General features: G+C 37.4%; 1 non-coding gene across 1 annotated transcript; it reads right to left on the reverse strand.

Annotated features, from left to right (window-relative positions):
* Window positions 1–214: 214 nt before the first annotated feature.
* LOC112645780 (U6 spliceosomal RNA) lies at window positions 215–321 on the reverse strand. The gene has a single exon (XR_003127248.1). It is a non-coding gene; the product is annotated as a U6 spliceosomal RNA (small nuclear RNA).
* Window positions 322–14,540: the final 14,219 nt, after the last annotated feature.

The raw sequence follows: 14,540 nt of genomic DNA on the forward strand, positions 1-14,540 counted from the left end.
TGTCCATGAGTAGAAAGATGAAATGACAAAGATTCTCAGAACAGACTTCCTAGAGGCTTGGGCATTTCTTTCTTTCTTTCTTTCTTTCTTTCTTTCTTTCTTTCTTTCTTTCTTTCTTTCTTTCTTTCTTTCTTTCTTTCTTTCTTTTTGTAGAAAAGAATATTTTATTGAAACAGTTTCTCAATTAACAATGGACCAAAGCACAATTTGACTCAAAAGTATGGAATGCTTCATGAATTTGCATGTCATCCTTGCGCAGGGACCATGCTAATCTTCTCTGTATCGTTCCAGTTTTAGTATATGTGCTGCTGAAGCAGGCACGGCATTTTGATTTTTGATGAAACCCAGCCACTTTAGAGTTTGTGCATGGATCTAATGCTTGAAGTTGTCCAAATAGTAGCAAGTAATGTCTGATGGAATTCACCAAGACCATTTCTCTTAATTAATACTACTGGATGTTTTCAAATAAGTATTATTATGTAGTAGGCTCTGCTCATTAGGCAAATACATAGGGAATTGTGAATGAAATCACAGGATAGGACATAGAGGAGGCTGTGAATCAGTGCAAAGGGAGAAGCCCTGAAATCACAATTTTCATCTCCATGCCACAAATGTCTATTGAACACCCAGTGTATGCCCAGGCTTTTTCCTAGTGCTAGGATCTCTTTGGGATCACCCCAAGTTTCAACTCAGTTCATAAGCAATGTCCCCTTAACTGAACTTTGCTGATGACTACTGAAGCCCTCTCCCCAACCCTGCCATGTCCTTGTGGGCTTCATGAAATTTGTCAGTCAGGGAAGACTTAGCCTGATGGCAATAGCAGTGGGATGTTCCTTTAAACATAAAACAAGAAATGCAAATACTTCCTCTGCCTTATTTTACTTATTCTACATTCTACCCTATGTCTAGTCTTACATGGTCACTGCTACTGCTGAAAATGTAAAGGGAGTGAAAGACCTGATTATTGCCCTTGAGAGATCTGCATGTTGGGGGATTGATACATATATAGTAAGAACAACTACCTACCTTTGGGCAGTTTTGCATGAGAGTTTAGTTGAAGCCCACTTTCACCCATGAAAACCCTTTAAGGGAATCCATTGTTATTACAAATTCCAAAGTCTCTTAAGATCCTGGTTAAATGGTTCTCAAAATTCAGTGTCCAAAAAGAGTACCCAGGAATCTCATTAAAACACAGATTCCTGAGGCCCCAAATTCAGTGATTCTGATGTTTGGTGAGGTCTGGGAATACACGTTTAGCAAGCACTCCAGATGTCTTTGATGGAAATGGTCTGCCCCCTGCACCTTAGGAGACTATGAGACTCTCCCACCCTTTATATAAGGGAGGTTGTAAATTGAAGAATATAATTACCAAAGAACTACTTTTGCCTCCATAATTTTTCACTTAGAACCCAGTGGATTTCAGTCACGTATGTGGAAATCCTTTTGGGGCTCGTGACTTCCTCCTTGGAGTCCCAGACATGTAACTCCATTCAGAAAGTGGTTGACTTCAATATGTTCTTATCAGGCACATCAGAAAGCCACTCCAGGTCTCCAGCTATTGGTACTGCCTTGGATTTCCATGTTCTTTTCAAAGATAGGGCCCTGCTCTGTCTGTAGTTCAGAGCTCAGCTGTTCAAGAGGAAGACACAGGAGGCTAAAAGCTGCTTTTAGGTGTTTGAAACAAAGGGTGGCTTTGCAGCCCTCCCCCCCTCCCCCCCCAGCAACAGTGAGCAGCACTAAGAACCCAGAGAATCAGTGATTCATTCTGGAAGAAATAGCTGGCACCCACCTGGGAGGGTGCCACAGGGGCCACTTGCATGATTGGGGTGCTGCCTCAGCTGGAAGGCCGCCTCTGTCCCCAGATGAACTGACAGTTTACAGCTCTTGAGCCGAACTGGGCCTCTCTCACTGTTATGTTTTGCTTTAGGAGTGAAAGCAAACTTGTGACTCGCTTGAGAGTGGAGGGGAGGGATGACTTGGCAGGAGGACAGCCGCCACAGACACGGATGCAATCTAATAAGCAAGCACACGTGTCCTTACAGTAGGCTCCATGGCCAGGCCACTTTATCTTCAGTAATCCCGATCTATGTCCCAGAATCACATTATCTGGCCATGGATCAGACCCCGTGCATTCTTGGCTGGGGGAAGAATGAAACGTGATCTCGAGACAAGATAGGCTCCTGCTCTGCGGAGGCACTGATGTATTTCTCTCCCCAGCAGCACAACACTGAATGTCACACAGCGTCAGAAAAAATCCATCTAACAAGCCTCCGGTAGAGACGCTCAAGCACTGCCTTCCATATATGGAATCCTGCCTCCAGAGTTTAGGATTGCTGACAGGAGCAGATTTGTGTTAAAAATCAAAGAATGTCAGAAAACAAAGCTTCAGGGCACCTGGGGGGATCAGTGGTTGAGCGTCTGCCTTCCGCTCAGGGCATGACCCCGGGGTCCCAGGATCGAATCTCGCATCGGGCTCCCTGCAGGGAGCCTGCTTCTCCCTCTGCCTGCGTCTCTGCCTCTCTCTGTGTCCCTCATGAATAAATAAATCTAAAAACAAGAAAAGAAAAAAGAAAACAAAGTTTCAGTAATAGGCTGCAGTAGCTGACTGTACTTCGGTCAGGGCAGCAGCGATGGTCTTTGGGAAGGCACTGCAGGCTATGGTCCAAGTCACCCGAGGGGCCGTGTACCAGGAAAAGCCTTCAGGACACAGTAAAAGAAAAATCTTTGTGCTTACAGAGTGTGGTGAACGGGACTAGGCCAGGGCTAGACCTCAGGACACTTCTCGATGCTCGTATTAAGCAAGCTCAGTGCAGTGGGCCAGAATCTCTGAGATTTAGGAAGGGTCACTGGGAGGGCAAGCTTCTAGAAGGCTCCAGGCAAAACAGGGCTGAATGAATCCCTGTAGCCACTGATTGGAAAGTGGATGGTGTCAGATCCCGTCATGGGAAAATGAATCATTTCCTTCAGAAAGCCTGACCCCCTTGCTATAAAATCACGTATGTGTCATGTAATCTCTTAAGGCAGCGATAACCCTTTTCCAACTGCACCCTGTTTGCTCTGACTAAAGCTCTGGCTTGTACCACCATGATCCCTTTCCAAAACATAAACTGTCCTTATGCTCACTGTTCACACCAGGGACACATAGGTTGATTGGGTAGGCCCAAGGCTGCATAGAATAGGAGGGGAAACAGTACAGGGTGGCTGGACCTAAGGAATGAACATTATGTTAACTTTATGTGACTACACTTAAGAGTTTTCAATACAGCCATTTTTGTATCTTGAGGTGATACAATTTAAAAGGTTGACCTCCTAGTTAAATCCCAAGTTCCCAAAAGAAACAAAACAAAACAAAACAAAAACCACCTATTTATTTTTAGATTTTGGTCCTGTATTTTCAAGGAAATAATTGCGTCTTTTTGAGGGAAAGAAAAATAACAATGAAATTTATTTTTTACTAAGTGAGCAGTAACCTGGGGTAAAATTTTCAGGTTTGGCAACACGGTTTGTTCCATGGTGAGGACAGGTTTATGAAAAAGGCAGAAATAGTCAAACACTGCCACCTGCTGTCACTTTTCCCATATTTGTTGTGAAATGGAGTTTATTTTGCCTTCGTCACATTAAGGCAGATAATCTGGAGCAGTTGCTTCCAAATTTCAGCAGGTGTCAGAATCACCTGGAGGGCTTTGAACCCATCCCAAGCGTTCTGATGGGGTAGGTCTGGGTGGGGCTGGGGAATTTGCATTTCTGACAAGTTCCCAGGTGATGCTGCGGCCACTGCTGGACCAGCTTCTGATCTATTTAAAAATGCCAGTGGTGCCCTTGGTTGCATACCTAAAGGTTTCCTGACAACAGAACTCAGCTTCTGTAGCTCTGTGAAGATTTACATTGTAACCACTTATTTGAACCTATCCTGTACCCCACATAGGAAGAATAAGGTGGGTGTGAAGGCAAAAGAAACAAAAGCAAAAATGAACTATTGGGACTTCATCAAGATAAGAAGTTTTTGCACAGCAAAGGATACAGTCAACAAAACTCAAAGACAACCTACAGAATGGGAGAAGATATTTGCAAATGACGTGTCAGATAAAGGGCTAGTTTCCAAGATCTATAAAGAACTTATTAAACTCAACACCAAAGAAACAAACAACCAAATCATGAAATGGGCAAAAGACATGAAGAGAAATCTCACAGAGGAAGACATAGACATGGCCAACATGCACATGAGAAAATGCTCTGCATCACTTGCCATCAGGGAAATACAAATCAAAACCACAATGAGATCCCACCTCACCCCAGTGAGAATGGGGAACATTAACAAGGCAGGAAACCACAAATGTTGGAGAGGATGCGGAGAAAAGGGAACCCTCCTGCACTGTTGGTGGGAATGTGAACTGGTGCAGCCACTCTGGAAACTGTGTGGAGGTTCCTCAGAGTTAAAAATAGACCTGCCCTACGACCCAGCAACTGCACTGCTGGGGATTTACCCCAAAGATTCAGATGCAGTGAAACGCCGGGACACCTGCACCCCGATGTTTATAGCAGCGATGTCCACAATAGCCAAACTGTGGAAGGAGCCTCGGTGTCCATCGAAAGATGAATGGATAAAGAAGATGTGGTTTATGTACACAATGGAATATTCCTCAGCCATTAGAAACGACAAATACCCACCATTTGCTTCAACGTGGATGGAACTGGAGGGTATTATGTTCAGTGAAGTAAGTCAATCGGAGAAGGACAAACATTATATGGTCTCATTCATTTGGGGAATATAAATAATAGTGAAAGGGAATAGAAGGGAAGGGAGAAGAAATGGGTAGGAAATATCAGAAAGGGAGACAGAACATGAAGACTCCTAACTCTGGGAAACGAACTAGGGGTGGTGGAAGGGGGTGTGGGGATGAATGGGTGACAGGCACTGAGGGGGGCACTTGATGGGATGAGCACTGGGTGTTATTCTCTATGTTGGCAAATTGAACACCAATAAAAATAAATTTATTATTAAAAAAAAAAGAAAGAAAAAAGAAAGCCAGATCTGAAGGAGTGTGATCAGAGGAGCAATTAATCAGGCATGCAGATTGCTGTGCTTGAAGCTGAATGATTATAACAGAAAATCATGGGATGAACTGGACTACAGGAGATTGTTTATATAAAGAAATAGCTTGGCCTGGAATGTCAAGGACCCACCCACATGTAAGAAAACTACTTTCAAACCAAATGGATAGTGCTAGTCTTTGAAGGTCTGGGCAGAGTCCCAATTTCTCTGCCTTTCTTTCATATGCCACATGTTAATTTGTCTTCAAGATTCACGTACTCTGAAAAGCAGATGGCCAGGAGTGTGAAATTTTGGTGGTATTAAGTGCTCTCATTTTTGTCATCACCAATGTTTTCAGTAAACCAGAGACATTCATTGAGCAAATCTCTACTTTTGAACTTAGGCAACTAACAAGAAGAGGAATGTGTTTTAACCACTATTTCTTTTATTGTAATAAAAAAATAAACATGTGACATTAAATTTACCATCTTAACAGTTTTTAAGTGTATGGTTCAGCAGTGGTAAGTATATTCACATTGTTTACACCAGCTCTCTAGGACTTTTTCATCTTGTAAAACTGAAACTGTGACCCATCGAATACTAATTCCCCCTCCCTCACTCTTCAACCTTTGTCAACCACCTTTACTTTCTTTTTCTATGATTTTGACCACTTTAGGTATTTCATATGAGTTCATCATATAGCAGTTGTCTTTCTGGACTGGCTTATTTCATTTAGTTTAATTTCCTTGAGGTTCACCCATGTGCGGCCATCCATCACATGTAGCATTGGACAAGATTTCCTTCTTTGTTAAGTCTGCATAACATTCCATTGTAGGTATATTCACATTTTCCTTATTTGTTCATCTGACAATAGATAGATTGGTTGCTTCTACCTCTTGGCTATTCTGAATAATGGTTCAGTGAACATGGACGTACAAATATTTAAGACTCTGCTTTGAATTCTCTTTTGGGTATATACCTAGAAGTGGGATTGTTGAATCATAAGGTTAATTTAAAACAATTTTTATAAGAAACTCTGTTTCTTATACTGTTTTTCCTAGGGTGCACCATTTTACATTTTCACTAACAATGTGGAAGGATTCCAATTTCTCCACATCATCACTGATACTCTTTATTGCCCATAACTTTTTTGTTTTGTTTTCTGTTTAGGTTATAGTAGTCATGCTAATGGGTATGAGGTGATATTCATTGCAGTTTTGATTTGCTTTCCTCTTATGATAAGCATCTTAGATGCTTGTTGGCCATTTGTGTATCATTTTTGGAGAAATGCTTATTCAAGTTCTTTGTCCTTTTAAAAATTGGGTTATTTGATTTTTTTGTTGTTGTTGATGTGTAGTTCTTTATATATTTTGGATGTTAACCTTTATCTGATTTTTTTCCCATTCTATAGGTCTTTTCACTTTGTTAATTGTGTCCTTTGATGAAAAAGTTTTTAAGTTTATTTTTTTAAGATTTTAATTATTTATTCATGAAAGACACAGAAAGAGAGACTTAGGCAGAGGGAGAAGCAGGCTCCATGGAGGAAGCCTGCTGTGGGACTCAATCCTGGGACTCCAGGATCACGCCCTGAGCTGAAGGCAGGTGCTTAACCACTGAGCCACCCAGGTGTCCCAGTTTTTAAGTTTAATGTAGTGTCATTTGTGTATTTTTGCTTCTGTGTCATATCCAAGAAATCATTGCCAGATCCAATGTTATGAAGTATTTCCCCTATATTTTCTTCTAAGAATTTCATTATTTGGGGTCTTTCATTTAGGTTTTTAATCCATTTCAGTTTAATTCTTGTAGAGGATGAGATAAGAGTCCAACTTCATTTTTTGCATGTGGATGCTTAGTTTTCCCAGTACTCTTTGTTAAAGAGACTGTCCTCTCCCTATTGAATAGTCTCAGCATTTTGCCAAAAGTCATTTGATCAGGAGTTCCTGGGTGGTTCAGTCGATAAAGCAAATGGCTGTTGGTTTCAGCTCAGATCATGATCTCAGGGTCCTGGGATCAGGCTGTGTGCTCAGTGGAGAGTCTGCTTGAGATTCTCATGTTCTCCCTCGTCTCTCTCCCACTCTTTTTCTCTCCCCCACCCAAAAATACATGAATAAATGAAGAAATAAATAAATAAAAATAAATAAATACAATCTTTTTAAAAATCATTTGATCATATACATGAGGGTTTATTTATGGACTCTATTCTATTCTCTGCTTTCTATTCTTGTTCTATTCTATTCTAATTTGTCTTTATGTCAGTACCACAATATTCTGATTATTGTAGCTTTGCAATGTACTTTGAAATCAGAAAGTGTGAGTCCTCCAATTTTATTCTTTTTCAAGTGTAAGCCCCCCAATTTTGTTCTTTTTCAAAGTTGTTTTGGCTATTCTGGGTCTTTTAAGATTCTATGTGACTTTTGGATGGACTTTTCCCGCAAAAATAACATTAGGATTTTGATTACATTGAATTTGTAGATTGCTTTCAGTAGGATTGATATCTTGTAAGTATTGTCTTCCAATCCATGAACATGGGATGTCTTTCCCTTTATTTTTATCTTTTAAAATTTCTTATGGCAATATTTTATAGTTTTTCAATGTATAATCTTTGACCTCCTTGTTTATGTTAGTATCCTATAACTTTTCTGACTTCATTTATTAGTTTTTAATAGTATATTTTTTGGTGGAATCTTTAGAGTTTTCTGCACTTATGTTGATGTTATCTGTGGGCTTTTCATATATGGTCTTTGTTATGTTGAGGTGTATGGCTTTTATTCCTAATTTGTTGTGATCTTTTATCATAAAATGGTGTTAAAATTTGCCAAGTGTTTTTTCTGCCTTAATCGAGATGTGTGGTTTTTGCATTTCATTCTGTTAATGTGGTGTATTACATTGAGTGATTTTACTTATGTTGAAATTTCTTAAATTCCAGAGCTTTAATCATTTTTTAAATGAAATGATTCTATTTTTTCCCTTCAAAATGACCTAACAATATATTACCATTGGGGAAACTGGGTAAAGAATAATTGTATATTTCTGTATTATTCCTAACAACTACATGTGAATATATAATGATCTCAAAATAAAACATTTTCTAAACATGACCTCAAGTACATACTATTAAATCAGAGCACATTCAATGAGATCCCATTGTGTCTGGGAAAAAAATAATCGCCATTCTTCTAAGTCAGCAAAAGTATTATTACTACAGATGACCCTTGAACAATACAGGTTTGAACTGTGTAGGTACACTTATTTGAGGATTTTTTTTTTCAAAAAAATATATGCACAGTACAATAAGCATATTTTTCTTTCTTAGGATTTTTTTTTTTTTAAGATTTTATTTATTTATTCATGAGAGGCACACACACAGAGAGAGAGAGAGAGAGAGAGAGGCAGAGACACAGGCAGAGGGAGAAGCAGGCCCCATGCAGGGAGCCTGATGTGGGACTCGATCCCGGGTCTCCAGGACCACACCATGGGCCAAAGACAGGTGCTAAACCACTGGGCCACTGGGGCTGCCCTATTAGGATTTTTGTAATGACATTTTGTTTCCTCAAGCTTATTTTAAGAGTAAATATATAGAGGGGCACCCACGTGGCTCAGTTGGTTAAGCATCCAACTCTTGTTTTTGGCTCAGGTCATGATCTCAGAGTAGTGAGACTGAGCCCTGCATCCAGCTTTGCACTCATGAAATCCGCTGGAGATTCTTTCTCCCCCTTTTCCCTCCCACTCTGTCCCTCCTACCCTCCCACCACTCACACTTGCACACGTGTGTTCTCTCATAAATAAATAAATTAAATAAATAAATAAACTCTTGAAAAAAGGAATACAGTATATAATAATATAACATACAAAATATGTGTTAATCAGCTGTTTATGTTATTGGTAAGGCTTCCAAACAACAGTAGGCTTTTAGTAGTTAAGTTTTGGGGGAGTAAGAAGTTATACATGGATGTCCAACCGTGTGGGAGGTTGGTGCCCTAATCCTTGCATTGTTCAAGGGTCAACTGTACTTTCTAAAAGTTCACTGAATTGTGCCTTTCCACTGCATCTATGAATCTCTTGCTTCCCCTGGTTCTTGTTTTTTCTCAATTTCCTTTTCACTTTTCCTCTCATTCTTGCCTTTCTCCATTTCTTGCTCTCTCATACAGGTGTTCTCATACTCTCATACTATTTTTTTGAAGGATAGGAAATGAAAAGTTTGTTGGTTCTAATCCTACTCTGATTATTGTAGGAATTCTCTATGTCTATGGTCATAAGTGAACCAATATGGAATCTCATCTGACTTTGGGACAGGTTCAAGTGATTATAATATTTTAAATTTTAGCTACATTTCATTTACAGAACTATAATTTCCCAATTTGAAGTCTTTATTAATTGTATATATATTTACTCTGAGACTAGAGAAATTTGTTACAAATGATCCAAAGCCTTAAATAGAAACTGCTACATGGGCAAAATATCAAACACATCTTCAATAATAAAGGCAGACTTCTGTCTCTATTGCAGAGTGTAATTTCTTATGGATTTTCGTCATCTGCTGCAAACTTGTTAGCTCACCAGGGCCCCTGGGGAATCAACACAGTCTAATGGTAAGACCAGAGAGGTCAGATAGAAAAGGGTTCAAATTTTCATGCCATTATTTGTCATCTTTGAGATCTTGGAAACATTTTTTTTTTTGAAAATTAGTTCTTCATAAATCTATAGTAGACTCATCTCCGTGGTAAATTTGAAAAATGGCCACAAATTCTTTCTTGCCTTAGACCCATATTAACTTTGAATCTCCTTCAATCAAAATTTTTCTCCAAAATTTGGACTGATTTTGTGACTTGCTTTGACCAATGAGACAGTGGAAAAGGTAACATAAGCATAAATTTGCAAAGAACCAAGGCATTGGGACCTGATGGCTTGCTACTCTTGGAATGATGCAGCCACGAGTACAAGTACAAGCCCAAGCCTGCCTGGTAAAGAACGAGAATTTGTGTGAGGAGAAGCTCCAGGCACATCAGCCAGAGCTGGCCCAGACCAAAAAGATTACCCAGCTAAGAGCAGCACAAACAACTATGTGATAAGTTAGTGGTGGTTGTCTGAAATCACTACATTTTAGGGTACCTTGTTAATTTAGCAAAAGTGAACTTACATCATGTTCAACCAAGAAAGTTAAGCTGCTGAAACTGCCTGTGGTAAAGCAATTTGTAGTTCAGAACTTCAGACGGAAAGAGAGAAAGAGTGATATCTGGTAACTTAAGTGAACTTGTGCAAACTCATATAATAAGTATGTTTATAGTCTTTAGAACAACGTCAAAAGTCTCTCCCATCAAGTTACATTTTACATATATTGAACTACTATAATGGGAGTGTCTTAGGGCATTTACTTGCTAGAACATTCTTAGGCTATCCCTCCTCTGAGGCTTTAAGGACACATGTTTTAATTAACTTTGCTTTCATGTAGATCATTGAATACCAAGGAGCATCTATATAAATAGACAATGCTTTAGGGTTTTTTTTTAATGTTGAACCCATCAATTCATGCTTTCAGATCCTACTGTATTCAAAGAGATGCAAAAAAAAAATGTGAATGCTGAAGAAAGAATATGCATTGTTCACCTGTCTTGAAATTATTCCGCATAGCTGTTAGGTATTTCTCAGATCCTTTCCCTAATATATGAAATTATATAGCCTTGATTCAGTCCATAAACTTTATGTCCAAACCTTTAGTTACTTCAAAAGCTACCCAATTGTCATTCTGATAAAGAACTGATTTTGTCATGCCTTCCTTTTTTTTAGGTGTCTGTTCCTGCTTTGCCTTTTATTTTATTTCCCTCTCTTTAAAAATGTTAATCATTCAGTTCCTGTTTTTTTTTTCTCCAAATTATCCACAATGGGAGAGATTTATGTATCCTAGGCTCAAGATTTGCAGTTGAAAAAAAAAGGAATACAAACATAATACTACCAATAATTAGTAGTAGTACTAGTAGAATTATAATGTGACCAACAGTGCTTTCTCAGTGGAACATTTTTTCAAGTTTTGCTTCTTCAACATAGGAGCTTTTCCAAAATGTATTAAACATTATCTAGAACCTTATATTGAAAACTATTCTATGTACATTGACCAATGAAAATGTCAGTTTCACAAGGTATGAGCAAATGTGTTCATGAAGAAGATGTATCCAACATAATTATCATCAAAAATTAACTTATTAAACACTGCTCAAGTGTCAACCATTGTGCTAAGTACCTGACACATACTTCTTGGCCTTACCTCTTAGCAACTGTCCCAGCTATTCCTGGAAAGTTTCAAAGCAAAAGATTAGCTCCTCAATAGAAGAAAATTGCCTCCATAACCCTAACTACTCTTCAAGGATAGATTGTGGTCATTGAAAGCCCATTGTGTTCTGCTCAGAGATTTACTGTGTTTGAGATCCACCAATAGTGGGCCTGCATTTCTGTTAGAAACTAAGACTTGAAAAACTTTTTTGTGACTGAGTGAAAAACTTAGGGCTCTTTGAGTAATAGGGCAGGAAGTAATGCAATAAGATAGAAGAGGTGGTACTGAGAAGGAGTCGGCAGGTACCAAGTGTTGGGGAACTTGAGAAATATAGAGCAGATCCTAGTGATGTGGAGGTCAAAGCAAATAAGGACATTGTCTCCAATATTTCATGGAACAATTAGTTTAAAGGATCTATCTGAATTGTTTTAAATTGCTTTAAAAAGACATAATCAGAAGAACATAGAACAATGTTTTATGTATACATATCTATATATCTATCTAGCCTCAGCCAACACATAATGTTTAAGAGAATTATGCTGCATCCATATGGTGATATATTATGGAACCTTAAAAAAATTACATTTTTAAGCATAAAGAAAAAGGAAAATGCTCACAGCGCAACGTTGTGGAGAAGTAGAATACTAAATTATAAATGCAGAATGAGCCAACTTTTAATAGGGACAATTAAAAGACTACATCAAAATATTATCAGAAATTCTCTCTAGTCAGAGATTATAAAAGGTTATTTTTTCCTTTCATTTTTATATAGTTCTATAATTTTTTACAATGAATATGTTTCACTTCTCTGATATTATAATTTTTAGAATTTAATTCATAAAGTATTTTTATTTAAAAGTAACTTCTAAATAGTACAGAATTCATATTTGGAGAATATATGAATAAATAATAAATATTATAAAAGTGGAGTACAGTAGAATCAAGTAAGGAATCATAAGGAAGCTCAGATTTTAGCATGTCAAAGAATCTAAAATTATCTCATTTATTATGTACTCTCTGGTATAAAAGCCTAGAAAGCCATTAGAATAGTGATCTAGGGTTACAATGAAAATTCCTACGATAGAGATCAGGTCATAACTCTTTGATAATAACAATAAAACAAAACAGGATAAAATAAAAAACATAAATAAAAAATAAGATTAAAATGTTGGTCTAAGTTAGACTGATCTTTAACCACTTAATAAATGTAGTCTAGATCAAGGACTCACAGCCTGAGGAGTTACAAAGTATTATAAATGCTACAAATATGTGTGGTCATCAAGCATTGTCTGTAGCCTGAAAAATACCTCACACACATGCACTATCACTTTCCAAATATATCTAGACAATATGGAGAATAATAAAATACAACCCCATTTAAAAGTGCTTCCAACTTAATTTGGTGATTTGTCATTATGTTCTTAATAATGAGCATCATGTGGGGGTTCAACTACATTTTAAACATTGAATGTTGCATCCTCAAGAAACCAACAGTAAAAACATGCTTTGATACAATCTGGGAAACTGATTATGATTTGAATATCATTTGATACCAAGAAACATTTTTAATTTTGTTAGATGTGATAATGGCATTTTGGTTAAAATTTTTTAAAAAGATTCTTTTAGAGATACACACATATCTTTAGGTGAAATAGCCTGATGTAGAATTTGCTTTAAAATATTTCAGCAAAGAAAACAAGAAAAGAAAAAGGAATAGTCAAGCAGAAGTATCAAAGCTTTAATAATTGTTGAATCTGACTGAGGTTATATAGAGGTTCTCTTGTACTATTCACTATGTTTGCAATTTTTCACTGGTATTTTTTAAAAATAATTTAAATGAGTCATACTCAAATCCTGGCAACTATTGAATTAGATAACAATAGAACAAATGATTTTTTAAGAAAAACAGTTAATGGACAAAAACATTTAATTTTATGTTTTTTAAAGGTCTTATCTCAGTTTTCAGGAGGCCTTTTTCACCTGTTGGTGATTTCTGAAGTAATATCAGGTTGCAAGTCCCATGGCCAAGTAGTCAACTTAGGAGGAATCTATATTGGACTCTTACACCTTGCCCACAGTCAGTGTTCAGGCACAGAGTCAAACATCACAAAATAGCAATAAAAAGTGGTTCCTGATGCACTCTCTAAAGAAGATCACGAATGATAAAAGCCATCACTGTGGAAGAACTGAATGGGTATCTGTTTTATTCCTCAGGTAAAATATTGGTCTCAGAAAACCAGGATTACAACTTTTTAAAGAAAGAAACCAACTTAGAATGATAACAAATTGCCAACAGGCAAATGATTTATAATCTTTGGAAGTAAGACATGGCCCATTTGACCAACTGACTTTGACTCTTAAATTACTGTAGTCACAGAGTTAGTGGGAGCTACAGATTTACCAAGATTGGAAGCCATCTTTCAATTAAAAATGCTTGAACAATTTTGCTGGAAGTAAAAAGGAAAACAACAGTTTTTTTTTTTAATTGAATGTGACTACACTACAATTATTACTTGTGCTCACTCAGAAAGATGCCGTGAGTTCTACAAACTTCAGGACAATTAGTATTGTTTTAATAAAGATGAGAAAGATGGGTCTCCCAGAAAGACATAAAGTGAAGTCTGTGATTTTCCATTTCATTCACCCTATCATTAACCTAGGTAACCAACCATCAGGAATCAGCCATCATTCTCAGTGCTGACCACCAAACATCATCGCCCTCACAAAATGTGTTACACTTGAGATGTGAAAAAAATGGATGCATAGTATACTTAAAATTTTCTAAGATGCCCAGTGGCCTCTTTTGAATTCCATTTTATATACTAAACAATATGGAACAATTTATTATGTTTACTTGTTTTTTGTTTTTTATTTTTATTTGTTCAAGCTTCTGATAGGCCAATATAAAACAGAAACTTAAAAGTCTGACAGATGGTTACCCAAACATAAATGGCTGACATGGTCTCAGTTTATGTATACTCCGTTTATTAAAATGTATATCTATCATTCATTAATTCATTTCTTCAGCAAATATTTATAAATCACTTTTTTTTGACAAGCACATCCTGGACTAGATGCTAAGAATAAAAAAAGGAATTAGTTATAGTCTCTGCTTTTAAGGGGCTCTAATACAAATGGGCTATGTAGACATGAGAACAACTAACACAACTCCAACAGGTAAGTGCCATATTAGAGTCATGAAAAGATGTGGTCTTGTGGGGCACCTGGGTGGTTCAGTCAGTT

This window comes from Canis lupus, chromosome 1 (assembly GCF_003254725.2).
Source record: "Canis lupus dingo isolate Sandy chromosome 1, ASM325472v2, whole genome shotgun sequence".
Classification (NCBI taxonomy): domain Eukaryota; kingdom Metazoa; phylum Chordata; class Mammalia; order Carnivora; family Canidae; genus Canis; species Canis lupus.